The sequence below is a fragment of the Saccopteryx leptura genome, chromosome 7 (assembly GCF_036850995.1).
Source record: "Saccopteryx leptura isolate mSacLep1 chromosome 7, mSacLep1_pri_phased_curated, whole genome shotgun sequence".
Taxonomy (NCBI): Eukaryota; Metazoa; Chordata; class Mammalia; order Chiroptera; family Emballonuridae; genus Saccopteryx; species Saccopteryx leptura.
This window is the reverse complement of record NC_089509.1, coordinates 14,842,670-14,862,502: the sequence shown is the minus strand read 5'-3', so window position 1 is coordinate 14,862,502 and position 19,833 is coordinate 14,842,670.

The following is a 19,833-nucleotide window of genomic DNA, read 5'->3' as shown; positions in this document are numbered from 1 at the left end:
CTGTTCAGAAGTTACAGTATGGGACTACTTCCCTTGGAGGAATGCCCTACCTCACTGGTTATGGAGAGAATGAACTGAGCATGCTTAGCTTGGCCCCTGTGCTGTGCTGCTCTGATTCTCTGTCCTACCTTTCCCAAAGAATCTCTCATTTTGTTTCTCCACAAGGTAAGCTTTCTCTGTCAGGATCTGGCCTTGTCATGGGGAGACTTGAAGTTTGGGATTTAGAGGGTTAATTAGAAGAAGACATTATCAGGGAACTTGAATGTGGCTAGTACTAATGCTTCATTCTCCAAAGTAGCCCTTTGAATAAGACTGAGTATTTTGTTCTCTAGTTGTCTGATTCTTGTGTCCACTTCTAAAGTCAGAGGGTTGACAACACATTATGACTTGTTCTATAGAAATAAAAAAAACCAAATCTTGGTGGCTAAAAAAAACAAAGGTTTATTGTTACATGTTCACCAGGGTTCTGGTCATCTGCTTTGACTCTTTTCCAAATGCCTGAAATCTGAGAGCTCAGAGCAGTTTTTAATATTTGAATACATGCCACACAGTCGGAGCTGAGGGTTTTTAAAGACTGGTTCAAATGTTAGCATCTCTGAGTAGGACTTTATTAGAAAATAGAACTAAAAAATTTTTCAAATTTAAATCCTGGGATGTAATTACAAAAACTGTGTCAGAGTGATGTTTTCAAACTTCACTCTTCCTATTGGAGAGCCATATTTATAATAAACAACAAAAAATATCATCTACAACTGAAGGTCTTTTTATATCTCCCTGACTTGCTGAGAATTATTTTTAGTAATACTTAATTCAGAGCTTTCCTTTCAGGGTGTTGGTACTTTCCCTTTTTTAGATATGAGTTATACTAGACCAACCTCTATTATTTCTGGATTACATGTCAGCCATGGAAAATGAATTGAGTGCTTTGAGAAAAAACAACAACAACTCATTACGAGAAAGATGAATAGATCTACTGTATTGGGTTACTAAATGTCGGGGCTCTAGAGAGATCATTGGTTTGATTTTTCCAGGAAAGCACAACTCTTAAAAGTTGTGATAATTTCTTCCAACAGCAGGTTGGAGATAGATCTGTTGATATCACTTTTTCTCCTGGGCCACTGACTTCAAAGATAGGCCTTTCTTTGCTATGTGGTATTCAGAGATAAAAACTGCTTTGAGCTCTCAGATTTCAGGCATTTGGAAAAGAGTCAACAGCCAGTCAAATTTATATACAGTGTGTCCATAAAGTCATGGTGCACTTTTGACTGGTCAAAGGAAAGCAACAAAAGATGACAGAAATGTGAAATCTGCACCAAATAAAAGGAAAACCCTCCCAGTTTCAGTAGGATGATGTGGCAGCATGTGCGCATGCGCAAATGATGACGTAACACTGTGTATATAGCGTAGCAGCCCACGGCCATGCCAGTTGAGCTGTGGATGGTACAGAGGAAAGTTCAGTGTGTTCTGTGGCTCGCTAAATTTGAATCCATGACCAAAGTGCAATGTGAATATTGGCGTGTTTATATTTTTTCAACAAATATGTATTGTTTCTACTATGTACCAGATAGTGTTGTGTGCCAATAACACAACAATTATCAAGACTGACATAACCCATCACTTAATAGAGCTCCCAGTTTGGAAAGAGGAAAGTGGCTCAATATGAGTAAACAGCCTACAATGCAGTGTGAGAAGTACAATCATAAGGACACACAGAGTGCTATGGAAATCTTATAGCAGAAGCAATCAGGAAAGACTTCCTGAAAGAAGTAAATTGTAATAATGATCTTAGGGACAGTAAGTCTGAACTAGAGGAAGAGAGAATGAGCAAAGGCCTTGAGGTTTGAACCAGAAGAAAAGAGAGTGAGCAAAGGCCCTGAGGTTAGCATATTTAAAGTACTTGTGTGTGGGTAGGAGACAGAGACATCATTTTTTTTAGAATAATTGAATAGAAAAGGGACAAGGCATGAGGTTCAAGGGATAAGAAAATACAGGTCATGGAAAATCTAGCAAAGCATCTTAGTAAATTGGCCTCTATTTCCATGGCAATAATCATTAAATGGTTTTTAGCAAGGAAGTGGCATTATAAGATTTGTTTCTAGGAGCCATTCTGGGCCCTGGCCAGTTGGCTCAGTGAATAAAGTGTCCGCCCGGTGTGTGGACATCCTGGGTTCGATCCCCAGTCAGGGCACACATAAGAAGCAACCATTTGCTTCTCTTCCCCTTTCTCTTCTCCCTCTCTTCCCTTCTCACAGCCAGTGGCTCAATTGGTTCGAGTGTTGGCTTCAGATGCTGAGGATAACTCTGTTGGATCCTGGTCAAGGCACATGCAAGAGTCTGTCTCTCTATCTCACTTAAAAAAGATTGGTTAGGAGCCATCTGATTGTTATGTTGAAGATAGATTGGGAGAGATGAAGCCTGGGGTAGGAGATTGAAAGATCAGTAGGGGATTATGTAGTGATCCAGATGAGATACTGTGGTCACATGAGATTAGCATTGGCTGTGGAATGCACACTCCGGGCAGATTTGAGCAACATATAGAAGGTAGAATGAATAAGACTTGATGACAGACATGATATAGATCAGGGGTCTCAAACTCGTGGCCCGCGGGCCGCATGCGGCCCGCAGACTAATCCACAAAGTTCAAAATATTTTGGATAAAATTAAGTAAACCTAGGGGCCTACTTGTATTTTTCATTTCTCTAGCATCCTAGCTAGATATTAGCTTAGTTAACAGCAGTTGTGATGCGAACTACAGTTTCTGGTCGTTTTGTGACACTGAGTAAACTGCATGTACGATTGTGCTTGTTGTACTGATTTTTTTTTGTTTTCAACTGCAGTGAGAAAAGTGTTGCGTAACAGTTGCCTTTTGTAGACCTAGTGCGGCCTGCCGAACGGCTATGATCTTGCTCTGCGGCCCACATGCTGAGTTGAGTTTGAGACCCCTGATATAGATGGTGGAGGAGAGAGAGATTGGGCATGACACTGAGATTGCTCTAGTCTGTGACTTGGACACTAGCTTGATAGTGGGGTCACTTTTTGAAACAGGAAACCAGGAGGAAGAGCAGACTTGGAGGTTAAGATCTTGCATTCAGTTTGGGAAATATGGATTTGAAGTATATAGCGGACACTGCCAGTTACCCATTTGTATCCCCTTGGCCTACCATTGAAGTCACCCGCAGATAGTCCCTGCATGTGAAATAGCTGCTGTAGCTCTCTGCCTGAGGTCATTCTCTGGCCACAATGTAAGTTGAGCTGCCTGAAGTTCCAGAAAGTTAATGTCCCAGAAGTGACCATCAGCAGTCAGGGACAGAAACTGATGAAGAAATACCTTAGCTTCCTTATCCCTTTATGCATCAGTTTGGAAACACATTCCACACAGTGTCTCAGGGTCTCCAGTGAGACTGAGCCACATTTGCCGACAGCGATAACCTGCCCATTAACACTCTCTACTAGCTTGCTGTCTTTCCTTGTCTCCCTTCCTTATAATTCACCTTGCGATCACCTCCTTCCAAAATAGACTAGTTGCACCCAAATAAGAGTATCAGAATCTAAGATTAAGGTGTTCATGAAACAACCAAATGGAGGTTCCAGAAGATAAAATGGATATTAAGGTCTGAAACTCAGGAGCAAAGTTTGGTGTGAAGGTATCAATTTGGGAGTCATCAATATATGCTTTCTGCCTGACCAGGCGGTGGCACAGTGGATAGAGCGTCGAACTGGGATGTGGAAGACCCAGGTTCGAGACCCTGAGTTCTCCAGCTTGAGCCCAGCTCATCTAGTTTGAGAAAAAGCTCACCAGCTTGAGCCCAAGGTCACTGGCTCGAGGAAGGGGTTACTCAGTCTGCTGAAGGGCTGCAGTCAAGGCACATATGAGAAAGCAATCAATGAACAACTAAGGTGTTGCAACGCGCAACGAAAAACTAATGATTGATGCTTCTCATCTCTCCGTTCCTGTCTGTCTGTCCCTGTCTATCCCTCTCTCTGACTCTCTCTCTGTCTCTGTAAAAATAAATAAATAAATAAATAAATAAATAAATAAATAAATAAAGTGAAGCAACTCAGTTGAAACTTCTAAAAAAAAATACACACACACACACACACCCCTGGGCCGCAGACTGGTACCTGTCTGTGAGCCATTTGGTACCAGTCCACAGAGAAAGAATAAATAATTTACATTATTTTCATTTTATTTATATTTAAGTCTGAACGATGTTTTATTTTTAAAAAATGACCAGATTCCCTCTGATACATCCATCTAAGACTCACTCTTGACGCTTGTCTTGGTCATATGATACATTTATCCATCCCACCCTAAAGGCCAGTCCGTGAAAATATTTTCTGACATTAAACCGGTCCGTGGCCCAAAAAAGGTTGGGGACCACTGGTATAGATGATTTTCGAAAGAGAATGTGAGATAAAAGGAGGGTCGAACAATAACTAACTTTGGGGACAGGCAGAGAAAGTGTTGGCCTCACATGTGACAGAAAAGGCATGGTCAGAGGTATGGGAGAAGGAGCAGCAGAATGTGGGACCACAAAAGTCAAGGGGGGTTGAGACTATCTCAGGACAGAGGGGGTTCCAGAGCTGTGTAAGGGAAGAACTAAAAAGTGGTCACTGGACTTAGCTAGAAGGAGGTGACTTTAGGGAACACAATTTTTAGTAGAACGTGAAAGCAAGTCAAGCATCATAAGTTAGACCGTGGTTGAAAAGTGAGGAAGTCTGGGTAAAGAACATAGACAATTCCTTTAGGAAGTTAAACTATGAAGGAAGAGAGTATAATAGAACAATAGTTGGTGATAGATACGGCGAAGAGGAAGAACTCTGTCTACACAACATCTTCAAATGTCTCTCTGACCTTCTCTTCTGTCCCCCCTCTTCTGCATGAAAGGAGATGCAATTACACTGCACCCACCCACATAATCCAGGAGAATCTCCCCATCTGAAAGTCAAATCACTGGCAATCTTAATTCTACCTGCAACCTTAATCCTCCCTTGACATGTACCATCATATAGTCACAGGTTCTGGACATGAATTTTTTCCATTTTTTTTTTAGTCAGAGATAGAGAGAGAGAGAGTCAGAGGGACAGATAGTGACAGAAAGACAGGAAGGGAGAGAGATGAGAAGCATCAGTTCTTTGTTGTGACGCCTTAGTTGTTCATTGATTACTTTCTCATATGTGCCTTGACCAGGGGGGCTACAGCAGAGTAAGTGACCCCTTGCTCAAGCCAGCAACCTTGGACTTAAGCCAGCGACCAATGGGGTCATGTCTATGATCACATGATCCCACGCTTAAGCCAGCGACCCCATGCTCAAGCTGATGAGCCCACACTAACCCAGTGACCTTTAGGGTTTCCTCTGCATTCTAGGCTGAAGCTCTATCCACTGCACCACTGCCTGGCCAGATTATTATTCCATTTTTAATACTGTGTCATCACTATGTTTTGTCAAATTCTTCAATATATTATTGCACAATAATTTATGTTTGACCTAAAAGCAGTTGTGTTGATTTTTAAATTTTTTATTCATAATTTTTATAAGAAACACAAAACTCCAAAAAAATTTGAGCCAAATAGTAAATATATATTGGTAGAAAATAAATATGTATAGAACTTCTCCCCAGTCTTTCTAAAACTGACAATACAGCAGGTTGAAGATTATGAGGAAGCAATTATTATTAAACACCAAGTGGAAGCAGCTGCTGCCTAAAGGCTCCCAGAGCATACAGTCAGTCTTCACTAGTGATTCTCTTCCAGCAAAGCCCAGCTCCTGAAGTTCTTTATTGCACTATTCCTATAAAGCTTTAATGAGCTCTATTCCACTTTAATCTCGGAGGGGAGAGGAAAGAGAGAGAAACAGAAAGATAGGTGTCATCAATGTGCAACGGAACCCTGGATCATGAAAAGGCCTTGCCCACCTTCCCAACCAAGCACTGGTGCTAGGTGGCCAACTCACACGAGTCTCAGTACAGCCTGCGGGGCTGACCTGGGTGGAAAGTGGTGTTATCTGAAGGCTGCTGAATTGCCCCAGCTCCCCAGCCTAAAGCACACTTCCTAAACCACCATTCTCTGAGTTGAAAAGTCAAAGTAACACACATCTCTGTGATGATTACTTTATCAGGTTAACTGGCAGATCAGCAAAAGACATAAGAGAACGGGACATCAGCCCAGCAGAGAAGCAGGAAGAGTTGCCCTGGTAATGTTGTAGGTTACCCTAAGCAGAGAGGAGAAACACCTTTCTGGAACCTCCCATCCTTTCATGTTCATAGGCATGGAAATGACCTAGCATATGAAAATAACTCACACTTCCTGAGTATGCATTATGCATAAGACCTTGCATTAGGTCCCTATATGCATTATCACCTTTAATCTTATCACCAGTTCAAAGAGTTCCTTTTAGGACCTATAATTAACAAAGAAGAAACTGAGGCCAAAGAAGGTCAGTTACTTACTCTAGGCCACATAGATGATACATTTAAGAGCTGGCTTCTAATCTAAGACTTCATTTATTTTCTTTTTTTAAAAGATTTTATTTGTTGATTTTAGAGAGAAGGGGGGGGGGATGAGAAGTAGTTGCTTCACTCTAGTTGTTCATTGGTTGCTTGTCATACATGCCTTGACCCCGCAAAACCAGGTTTTCAAACCAGCGACCTCAGCTTTTCAGGCTGACACTCTATTGCACCACCACAGGTCAACCTCAAATTTAAAACTCCGATACCAGAGCCTCCCCTTTCAACCAGGAACTACTTTATACAGCCTTCTCTTCTGAATAGTTTCTTCATCAGTGAAGGGACAACTCCAACCATCAGTCCATCTTGCTCTATAACATGTGTTTTTCCTCCCTAAGGGTATTTGGGATGAAGTCTGGGACAAATGTGTAGAACAAGTAGGCTATAAAAGAATACCAGCAGGGAAAATAAAGGAATAATGAATAGGCAGGTATTTTTGCTTTATCTGTGTTTCAAAGATGATTGCTAACTTTTGATTGCTTAGGTGAGAAGTGGGGAGAACTTCTCACCTAAGCATAATAGTCCATATCAACAAATACTTATTTAGTGTCATCACCAGGAACAAAGACACACCTGCTATATTATACTTTGTCTTCAGGAAGGCCTGTTTGACTTGTTTTTCTTCTCTACCTTGGAGAGACAGGAGGTGGCTAGCCACTGTAGGGAAAGGAACTTGTGCTGGAATTGCTTTTCTGGTCTGACACTGCCTAGAATCCCTGGTTCTTCCTTTCTGTCGAATCATCCTCACATGAGCATCTAGGGTATGTGTGGCAATAAACTATAAAAAGAGTATTACTGGGTGTGCCCTGACCATTCATTGTTGTCTACTTGACTGGCTGATTCACTTGGGAGGGTGACTACTATATGTAGCCACTGTATTCCTAGTAAAAATAAAGTTACTCCCTGACTCTCTGAAAGAATCATGCGAGGGGTAGGGTTATCATGTTGAAAGAGAATAGGACGATTATGGCCACAAAATCAAATCACAACTAAGCAAAACCTTGGTATAGCAGCAAAACTTAAATGCTAAAATATGAACTCTATACTAGGGCTATGCTCTTACTGGATGTCGAATTTGTGGCAGGCAGAGTACTAAATGCTTTATAATGCATTATCTCATGCTCTTCATAATAATTCTTCAAAATTCCCCATATTATGGATGAGTGAATTGTGGTATAGAGAAGCAGAATTATTTCCCTAAAGTCACAGAATTACTAGTTCTCTCTCTCTCTTCCCTTCTCTTCTTTTCACATTAAAAACATCATACATGCTCATTATCTGGGGGGAGGGGGTAAAGTTAAAACAGAGTGCCCAGCCTCTCTCCTGTGCCCCACACCAGAGGTGACATCTTATAACAACTGGGTGTTTTTATTTTCAGACCTTTTCTATTAATATTTGAATACAACACTTTCTGAATCCAAAGCTCTTATTTATAATGAATATTCAATGATGTCTCTTATATGCAAATAGATACATATTTTATTAAATGAAATGGCTTGTAGCCTGACCAGGTAGTGGCGCAGTGGATAGAGTGTTGGACTGGGATGCAGAGGACCCAGGTTCGAGACCCCGAGGGGTCACCAGCTTGAGTGCGGGCTTATCGAGTTTGAGCAAAAGCTCACCAGCTTGGACCCAAGGTCGCTGGTTTAAGCTAGGGGTCATTCAGTCTGCTGTAGCAACCCCCTCCCCCCCCCGCCCCCGTCAAGGCACATATGAGAAATCAATCAATGAACAACTAAGGAACCACAATGAAGAATTGATGTTTCTCATCTCTCTCCCTTCCTGTCTGTCTGTCCCTCTCTCTAACTCTCTCTATCTCTGCCAAAAAAAAAAAAAAAAAGGCTTGTAAAACACTATCAACTAGATTATTGTTGAAAAGCAAGAAAAGCAAAATACATTAAATGCCATCTTTCTGATACCAAGAACCTTTCTTAGTCACAACAGAAAGAACTCAAAATTAATTAAAACAAAAAGAGGTTTTGACAACTGACCCTCTGCAAGTGCCTTTTGTGAACTTCCTATTTGGTCAAGTGTAGACTATAAAAACAGAAACAATAAAACATGGAACCAAGGAGGAAGAACAAAAGCAACCATGCTGTGCACTAACTAATCTAGCTGAAGGTCTGATGTACAAGGAAGTTAGACTTAATGTTTCTAACAAAACTCTTGTAGCTTCAGGTAACCTCGTATACCTAAGTTATACCTAGATACTCTGTAAAGTGTGGACCATCCAATATCCTGATGAGGTTATAATGGCAGCCAGTATCTCAGCATGTTTTATCTAGCCAGGGTTAAGAACAGCAAACTATCAATGGTAATGGCACTGGGAAAGAAAAAGAAGTTCACTTTTTGAGGCCATAGAATGATTCAATTTAAAACATTATTCTTGTGTTTTGGGGAATGACTCATTCTTCATAATCTGGGAATCTGGGTGCTAGGAAGCTTATAGTCAGGTCTCACTCTTCTTGCTGACTAGAAAGCATTTTGCCTTTTAATGTGACTTTTGTTAAACATTGCTATGAGATTAGTTATAACTTAACTCTCAGAGTGTCAGCCTTCCCTGTTGCCTTCCAGGTAAGTGGTCTAGAGCAGTGGTCCTGAAACCCCGGGCCATAGACCGGTACCGGTCCATGGGCCATTTGGTACTGGTCCGCAGAGAAAGAATAAATAACTTACATTATTTCCATTTTATTTATATTTAAGTCTGAACAACGTTTTATTTTTAAAAAATGACCAGATTCCCTCTGTTACATCATCTAAGACTCACTCTTGACGCTTGTCTCGGTCACATGATACATTTATCCGTCCCACCCTAAAGGCCTGTCCATGAAAATATTTTCTGACATTAAACCAGTCCATGGCCCAAAAAAGTTTGGGGACCACTGGTCTAGAGGACAAGTCATAACAAAAACAGATGAAAGAGAATGGATTTGAGGGGGCATTACAGAACTATAAAAAGTGGAAAGAGATATGAATTAGAAAGAGGGTGGAGGCTTTTTTTGTTTTGTTTTGTTTTGTTTTGTATTTTTCTGAAGCTGGAAATGGGGAGGCAGTCAGACAGACTCCCGCAAGCGCCCGACTGGGATCCACCCGGCATGCCCACCAGGGGGCGATGCTCTGCCCATCTGGGGCATTGCTCTGTTGCAACCAGAGCCATTCTAGTGCCTGAGGCAGAGGCCAAGGAGCCATCCTCAGCGCCAGGGCCAACTTTGCTCCAGTGGAGCCTTGGCTGCGGGAGGGGAAGAGAGAGACAGAGAGGAAGGAGAGGGGGAGGGGTAGAGAAGCAGATGGGCACTTCTCCTGTGTGCCCTGGCCGGGAATCGAACCTGGGACTCCTGCACGCCAGGCCAATGCTCTACCACTGAGCCAACCAGCCAGGGCAGAGGGTGGAGGTTTTTAATGATTCAAAAAATATTTACTGCATACTTCGTATGTGTCAGGCTTTTTGGCTGGAACAAAAGCCATTACTATGAGAGAGAGAGAGAGAGAGAGAGAGAGAGTTTTTGCCCTGAAGGTATCTGCAGGTATTTGTGGGAGTGACAGGTGTCAGGCACAGGATTAAGAATAGCAGATTCTAAAGGGTGAGGAGCAGGATGATGAATTTAGTTTTAGCCATTTTAAATTTGGTGTTCTGAAAATGTAAACTATGCCTAGTACACAGTTGTAAACATTTAATGAGTGTAGGAGAAAAGCCAGGGCAAGAGTTATAAATTCTAGAGTATACCAAGTAGTGTGAAGTTAATGCCTGAGGCAGGCTGGGGTGGAAGTATTGCTTCCAAGGCTAATGATTAGTACACATGGAGATTAATAACACAGCCCTAGGTACTTCAAGAATTCAGGCATTACACATGATTGGTGAAAGAAAGGAAAAGAGTTAAAACAAATAGTGAACGGAATACAAACCAGTCAGTCAAATTAGAAAGAGGGTCAAATTATGATCTTGCTTTTTGAGATACCTCCCTGTAATATTTTACGTACATCTCAAAATGTTGATATGTAGTTTGTGTTGTTGCTCATTTCCAAATATTAACCTATCTATTATTTAGATGTCATTTTGAAGTATGTGAAGTAATGTCGGTCACGATAGAGATGACTGTGGAAGAGACAGTGTTCTATGATGTAACTGCTGCCTGATGCTACCTTGCTGCTTCTGGACATTTGTGTTAGATTAGTCAGATCTGGACCAGAACGGAGCTTGCTTCCTGTAAACCCCCTCAGAGACTGCTGGACTTCTCCCCATGCCTCAAGCATGCTGGTTCCTGGAACAGTCCTTGCCTTGCCTTGGGTAAGTATGTAAGGCATTTCCCCCTTACCTGAGACAGGACATGCCCTAGTACTCCAGCCATCCTGTTTGTCCTTTATTACTACTCAGTGCCTGCCATCTGGCTCTGAGGATGTCCATGTCGTCTTAATAAACTCATATTGTAATGCTGAAATTGTCAGCCTCTTTCTTTGGGTTCTTGCCCTGAGACACTATATGAAACAATGATATGTGAATAAATATAGATATACAGACTGGAGGGAAATTTCATCAGAGAATTGATTCCATGGTGACCATGTATTGAGAAGCCAACTGGGGACACTGAGGCAATTCAGAAATTAGCAACAACAGGAAGCCATTACTACTTGTAGGTGTGAAGGAACAATAGACGAGGTGGCTTTACCCAAGCTTAAGCCTAAAGTTATTTGAAGTGAGTCAGAGATAAAGCAGGGACTCCCCAACAGAAGGTGGGTGCCAAGAGAAGCTACACTAGGCATGAGGAAACAGCTTGCCTTTTCCCCGCTTCTGCCCAATCTAAGGTTTGTGCTGGGAGTGTCTCCCATTGGCAGAGAATGGGGAATACCTGGATGCCAGAGCTCAAGGGATCCTGGAAATTGTAATTCCCTTTTATAGGAGAAAGAGTGAGGAAAATACAGTGCAGAGGAATTGATTATCTCTTTATTACTGATTTTTTATTTTATTATGTTATAATCAAAGATTATAGTCCATTTGATAACGATTGTTTGGTATTGGTTGAGACTCACTTTGTAACCTAGGACCTAATCAAGTATTGTAAATATTCCAAGTGTTGTTGGAAAAAATGTGTAATGTATTCTCTATCTTTTGTATGTCTGGGAAATATTTCATATAATCTGTCAGATTTGGCTTAATTGTGTTATCCACACAATAAAGATACATCTCTATCCATACAACTATGTTGATGACATGAAGTCAGTTTTTGAAAGAATTTTGTTAAAAAAATTATCTCATTATGACTGTGAATTTATCAAATCCACATATCAGCTATATGGAAAATAGTCTATAAGGAACATGAATGAAAATAGTTGTAAGGCTGGTACTGTGCTCCTGGTGAGAAATGATAGTAGCCTGGCCTAAGATAGTAAGAATGTAGAAAGAAACGGAAAGAGAGAAATCAGTGCTGATTCCTAGTGTTCCTGGGTACAAGGTGAGTGGGTAACTGCATGAGTGGTGGTACTGTTCACATACATGCACTGCCACAGACCAGCATTTTACCTTGTGAATATTATATAAACTCTCTGGACTTAGCTTTCTTATTTATAAAAATGAGTATATAATAAATTATATTTCATAGAATGATTGTGATGGTGAAAAGAGTTAATATATGTAAAGTAATAGCACAAAATCTAAATAATTGTTCAGCTTGAGTTTGAGTTGGGAAATCAAGATTTCCTCATTATATTTTAATTGTTTTATAAGTTATCTTTCAATAAAGAGAATCTAAGTCATGTCAGCAAACACTGCTGAAGTATGGAAGGAGATAGAAGTAAGAAAAGACCACTAGAAGGTCAACGGCAACTTTCAGAAGTTGGCAGAATTAAGGGAAGATTTTATTTTATTTTATTTTTCCTTTTCCTAGTGAGAGGAGAGGAGACAGAAAGACAGACTCCTGCATGTGCCTTGACTGAGATCCACCCAGCAAACCTTATCTGGGGCCCATGCTCACAACTGAGCTATTTTTAGCACCTGAGGCAAAGGCTTCAGGGAACCATCCTCAGTGCCCAGGGCCAATGTACTTGAACCAATTGAGCTATGACTGCAGAAGGAGAAGAGAGAGAGAGAGAGAGAGAGAGAAGCAGGAGGGGTGGAGAAACAGATGATCACTTCTCCTGTGTGCCCTGACCAGGAATCAAACTCAGGACATCCACACACCAGGTCAATGCTCTACCACTGAGCCAACCAACCAGAGCCATGGGAAGATTTTCTTAAGGAGGGGAAACCCTTCATGGTTTTAGGCAGAAAATAAAGAGCCATTTCAGAGGGTCATAAAACACATATATGTGCTTATGCACTTTATGTCTTTCTCTGCTTGTTTCTGTCTGGCAGTGTGTTGTTATTCAGCTTGGTTCTGGATTAGAAAGCTGAGCTCTGAGAATAATGACTACAATTAATAGAACACCATTAACTTACCTTGTGTGTGATTTATCATATGATTAGTAAGCAGATCACTCCAGTGACAAGTTGTTAAGAAGTCTGCATTAAGCTTTTGGTACAATAGAGAAAAGTGATTAACTTGACAAAGATTCATGAGCACATATGTTTCCAGTTTTGAGCTATTATGGGAATGAAGACTGAAATTATGAATTCCATAGCATGCACTACCTTGGCAGATTTTAGTGTAAGATTGTGCATGACTTACACCTCTCCCACAAGTTTGCACAGGCTTAGGAATTTTTTTATTAAGGTTATTATGCAATCTGTTGACACAGAAATGCACGGAAAGAATATTGTCGGGCATATTAATCTTGACTTACAATTATGTGTTCCCCTTACAATGAGTTAGTGCCAAACTTCTTTTTCTGTTCTGTATTGTCAAGAAGGAAACCATACTTTAAGATTATTGTAATTGGAGCCATCTTTCATAAGTCAGTTTTAGAGCTATCACACATAAATTATAAGCTAGATTTAACTATGAAGCCATTGACACACTTCATATAAATAGAAAATGAAAAATTCTGTGTAAAGATAGATGTAACATGTGCTTCTATGTCTTTCACCTTCTTGGAATCCCACTAACATGACAAGTGAAGTTTAAGGCTGAAACAGCGAATGAAGAGAGTTGGATAAGAGATCGTCAGAATTCACACTTCTTTTACCATCACTTCCACAAAGTATTGCTGCCATTAGGTTCTAAGTCAGGGGTCCCCAAGCTTTTTACACACGGGGCCAGTTCGCTGTCCCTCAGACTGTTGGAGGGCCAGACTATAAAAAAAACTATGAACAAATCCCTATGCACACTGCACATATCTTATTTTAAAGTAAAAAAACAAAACGGGAACAAATACAATATTTAAAATAAACAACAAGTAAATTTAAATCAACAAACTGATGAGTATTTCAATGGGAACTATGCTCCTCTCACTGACCACCAACGAAAGAGGTGCCCCTTCCGGAAGTGCTGCGGGGGTCGGATAACTGGCCTCAGGGGCTGCGGACCGTAGTTTGGGACCCCTGTTCTAAGTCTTTGGATAGTCTGTAAATCAGATTAGTTCTTAGTTTTCTCTACTGCTTGATTAGATTTATTTTTTTTCAGCTCTATTCATTCTATCACTATGTTTCCCCAAAACCCAGATAAAGACAATTGTTCAGTAGTCATGGTAATGAATGGCCATAAAAACTTGGTTTTTAACTTATTTATTTTGTGATTTTTTTATGCTATATCTCCTCAGGCAAAAATAAACAAAAAAATCAAATGGGTCTACATCAAACTAAATATTTTTTGCACAACAAAGAAATCCATTAACAAAACAAAAAGACCACCTACTGAATGGGAGAACATATTTGTCAATGATATATTTGATAAGGGGTTAATATTCAAAATTTATAAAGAACTCATACAACTCAACACCAAAAAACCCCAAACAATCCAATTTAAAAAATGGGCAGAGGACCTGAGTAGATACTCCTCCAAAGAAGACATACAGATGCCTAGTAGACATGCACAATGTCACTAGTTATTAGAGAAATGCAAATTAAAACCACAATGAGATATCACCTTATGCCTGTTAGAATGGCTGTTATCAATGTCAATAAACAAGTGCCGGCGAGGGCGTGGAGAAAAGGGAAAGCATATGCACTATTAGTGGGAATGCAGACTGGTGCAGCAGCTGAGGAAAACAGTATGGAGTTTCCTCAAAAAATTAAAAATGGAACTGCCTTATGACCCAGCAATTTCACATTTAGGTATATATCTGAAGAAACCCAAAACACTAATTCAAAAAGATACATGCACTCTTATGTTCATTGCAGTGTTATTTATAATAATAGCCAAGATACAGAAGCAATCCAAGTGTTCATCAACAGACTAGCGGATAAAGAAGAGGTAGTACATGTGTACAATAGAATATTACTTAGCCATAAAAAGTATAAAATTTTATCATTTGCAACAACATGAAAGGAATTAGAAGATATGCTAAGTGAAATAAGTCAGACACAGAAAAGACAAATACCTTATGAGTTCACTTTTATGTGGAATAAACAAAATAAATGAACTAACAATAGAGAAACAGACTCATATAGAGAGAATAAATTTATGGTTGCAGAGAAAACAGGTTTGAGGGGGCTGGGTGAAGAAGTGAAGAAATTAAGAAGTACAAATTGGTAATTACATATTAGTCAGGGGATGTAAATCACAGCATGGGGAATATGGCTAATAAAATTTTAATAACTATGTATGGTGCCAGGTGAGTACCTGAATTATTGGGGGGATTACTTTGTAAATTATATAATTGTCTGACCACTATGCTGTACACCTGAAAATAATATAAAGTAATATTGAATGTTAACTATAATTAAAAAATAAAATGAAAAAAACATGCCTAAGGAATGCCTTTTTGGGGAGGGGTTGCAAAGTCTAAGGGAGGCTGGTGATCGTTAGTGTGTGAAATGTCTGTTTTAGTCTAAACTGTCATTGGGCTTCTCCAACAGTACCGTGATAACAGTTCCAAAGTGCACCCTCTTAAGAAGCCAAAATGTTCACTTAGCCAGAGTTTGGGGTTTGACTTCCATATTTTTCTGTTTTAATGTTTAAAATAGATGATTTTTCTTGTTATTAATAATTAATGTGAGAACCCTAAATTAAAGGATTACAGTATGTAGTCAGGATGTTTTTTTAAAAAAGCATGCAAGAGCCTGACCAGGTGGTGACGCAGTGAATAGAGCATCAGACTGGGATGTGGAAGGACCCAGGTTCGAGACCCCGAGGTTGCCAGCTTGAGCGCGGGCTCATCTGGTTTGAGCAAAAGCTCACCAGCTTGGACCCAAGGTCGCTGGCTCAAGCAAGGGGTTACTCGGTCTGCTGAAAGCCCGCGGTCAAGGCACATATGAGAAAGCAATCAATGAACAACTGAGGTGTCGCAACGAAAAACTGATGATTGATGCTTCTCATCTCTCTTCGTTCCTGTCTGTCTGTCCCTATCTATTCCTCTCTCTGACTCTGTAAGGAAAAAAGACAAAAAATAAATTAAAAAAATAAAAAAGCATGCAAGGTCTTAAACAATTTATTTCTCATATACCTTTTCTTTGGAAGTTACTGGAGGAAAGGAAGCAAGAGAAAAATATAGGAAAAAACAGAAGACCCAATATTGGAAAAAACAAATGACAGCTTCAGAATGATGGTGAAGAGAGTCCCAGGATGCTACTTTTACACCAGGGCAAACAAAACCACCTGCTGTGCTGCATAACAAATCAACCCAAAAAGCAGTGGTTTAAAATACCCACATATTGATCTCAATTTTGTTGGATGGTTCCAGATGACTTAGCTAGCCTCACTCATGCATCCGTGATCATGGCAGTTCAGCTGGGGATGATTGGTTCCAGACAGCCTCACATATGTCTGACAGGTGCTTGGTGTTGGCTGGGGCTCTGGGGGTGACTGGCTGTGTTTCTCTGCTCACTCAACAGGTGAGCCTTGCTCTACACATGGCAGCAGGGCTCCAAGAGCCCAAAGCACAAGGACTTTTCAAGCTGCTACTGCATCATATTTGCTAACATTTCCTTGTCCAAAGCATATCATGTGGTCAAACTCAGAAACAAAGTGGAAAGTACATTCAGTTACAGAGCGAGGGACCATGACACAGGAAAGGGACTTGTTGTTGGCCATTTTGTTATCACAGAGCTCATCAGAAAATTCCAGGAGAAAATTCTTTAGGAAGATGAAATTGGTAACACGCACCTCATGAGTCTGAACTTGTTGAGAGATGATTTAGACAATTGTCAGATTTTTGTGTTGAATTCATGATAAATATAAAGATAACTAGGCAAAAGAAAAAATAGTCAATTATTAACTCTGAGGATAACAGAACATTGTTTAGCAATTTGAATAAACATAGTTTGCAACAAATTTAGTGGTAATTAGTGTTTACTTAGTTGTAAATCAGCCAGTTAACACTGAATACTGAACTAACCAAAATTTTAATTAGTCCATGAAAGGGAAAAAATGGGGTACAGAAGAGTCAGTCCAATGGCAGGAAGGATGAAAGAGAGCTGAGTGGTACTTTCACTCCTCTGCTGAATGGAAAATGAGACTAGAAAGTCAAAAGGTAACAATACAAGAATGTTATCTAGAAAACTGAAGACAAATACCAAAAAAATCAGATAACTAACACTGGGGCCTCCGAAGCAGGAAATGAGTGAGGCACAAGGCCCTGTTTTGTTTCACAATAAGTCTTGAAGGAAAACTTGGCTCAGAGTATGTGCATGTTAACTTAAAAACAAATTAAAAAACAAGAACAAAGAAGGAAAAGTTATCTGCATCTTTAATCCAGACTAATATGCAGTAATCTCTGTTTAATATCAAGTAATAAAAAGCAAAATGCAGAATACTTTGTAAATTATTGTTTGTGTTTTAAAAATGGAAGGAGTGGGAAATATAAACACACGCTTGTATACAAATTGAATAATCAGCAAGCTCTGCTGAGTCTACCTTCAAGATAAATTCCAATTCCGAACATGTGTCGCCATGTCACCACACAACATTCTCACCCACAGGAACGCATTACCTCTGACCAGCGAGGCTTCCCTGGTCTCCCTGCTTTCACCCTGCAATCTAGTGTTCACACATCAACCTGAAAATATCCAATTTAAAAAATTTAATTACTCCCCTATTAAGTGGTGTTTTCTTTTGTTTTGTTTTGTTTGTTTTTTACAGAGACAGAGAGAGAGAGAAGGGGATAGATAAAGACAGACAGACAGGAACAGAGAGAGCTGAGAAGCATCAATCATCAGTTTTTCGTTGCGACACCTTAGTTGTTCATTGATTGCTTTCTCATATGTGCCTTGATGTGGGGCTACAGCAGACCGAGTAACCCCTTGCTCGAGCCAGCGACCTTGGGTCCAAGCTGGTGAGCCTTGCTCAAACCAGATGAGCCCACTCTCAAGCTGGCAACCTTGGGGTCTCGAACCTGGGTCTTCTGTATCCAAGTCCAATGCTCTATCCACTGCGCCACCGCCTGGACTAAACCCAGACTCCTCATCAGGGCTCCATAGCCTCATGTGATCTGGGTCTGACCTCATGCCTGTCCCGTTCTAGTCCCTTTTCACCTCAGGGTCTCTGCAGCCCCTGGGCCTCTGCCTAGAGAGCTTTCCCCAGATATGTGTGAGCCTGGCCTCTCACTCACATCCCTGTGCAATTGTCATTTTCTTCCAGATACCTTTCCTAGTCCCCGTCACCGTACCCTCCCTCCCCATACTACCTACCTATCATTGTCTATCACCTCACCCTGATTTATTTTTCTTCATAGGACTTATCAGCACTTGACATTTTTATTTTTTTGAGACAGTGAGAGTGAGGGAGTGACAGAATGGGAGAAAGAGGGAGAGAGGGTGAGAAGCATCAACTCGTAGCTGCTTTCACTTTTTTTTTTTTTTTTTTTTTTGTACTTTTCTGAAGTTGGAAACGGGAGGCAGTCAGACAGACTCACACATGTGCCCGACCAGGATACACCCGGCACGCCCACCAGGGGGCGATGCTCTGCCCATCTGGGGCATTGCTCTGTTGCAATCAGAGCCATTCTAGCGCCTGAGGTAGAGGCCATGGAGCCATCCCCAGCCCCCGGGCCAACTTTGCTCCAATGGAGCCTTGGCTGCAGGAGGGGAAGAGAGAGACAGAGAGGAAGGAGAAGGGGAGGGGTGGAGAAGCAGATGGGTGCTTCTCCTGTGTGCCCTGTCCGGGAATCGAACCCGGGACTCCTGCACGCCAGGCCGATGCTCTACCACTGAACCAACCGGCCAGAGCCTGTTTTCACTTTTTTTAGTTGTACATTGAGCTTCCCATAGGTGCCTGGACCAGGTGGCCCCTTGCTTAAGTCAGCATCCTTGGGCTTTTCATGTCAGTGACCTTTAGGCTTGAGCTGGAGAACTGGGATCCTGTGGATAATTCCCTGCTCAAGTCAGCAACCCCGTGCTGATAAGCCCATACTCAGAGCTGGTGACCTCGGGGCTTGGAACCAGCGACCTCAGCATTCCGGGTGGGTACTTTATCCACTGCACCACCACAGGTCAGGCAGTACATGACATTTAAAGATATTCACTAGTTGTTTTTGTGTCCTCTCCACCAACAAAATGTAAAGTCCCCTGAGGGCAGCCATATTTGTCTGTTGTGTTTATTGCATTTATTCCTAAGCACCCAAGGCAGGGCCTCGTGCTACTATGCTATTAATTTCTTTTGAATAAATTAATAAGTAATGAAAAGTACACAAAGTATTAAAAAAAACCTATGTATAGTGGCCGCCTTGGAAAGGAAACCTAAGAACCTGAGTGTCAGGGGTGAGAGAATAAGGAAGACTTACTTTTCACTTCTTTAGGTCCCATGACCTTTGAACCCCTACAGCCAGAGTCCAGACAGTGATCCCCATGCTGCTGCATGCCAAGGGGTCCACAGGGTGAGAGAGAGGAGTGTGACAACATCTGTACTTAGAATTACTTTTTTCCTAAAAGAGAGAAGGCATGATCAATGTTAAATTCATAAGTTTCAAGGACACGTATGTAATTTAATAAATTACATTACAGTCCCGTTTAGGAGGTGTTTGTGAGCCTGCACCCCAAGGCTTTTCTACATGGCTTCCTGTGGGTTCTCAGATTCAGCCTACCTCACTCCCTGCAGGTATTATACAGTGTGTCCATAAAGTCATGGTGCACTTTTGATCGGTCACAGGAAAGCAACAAAAGATGATAGAAATGTGAAATCTGCACCAAATAAAAGGAAAACTCTCCCAGTTTCATACCTATTCAATGCAGTTTGATATGGGCTCACGCACAGATTTTTTAGGGCTTGTCTCTGACTGATGGCCTACCAGAATGGGGTTTCT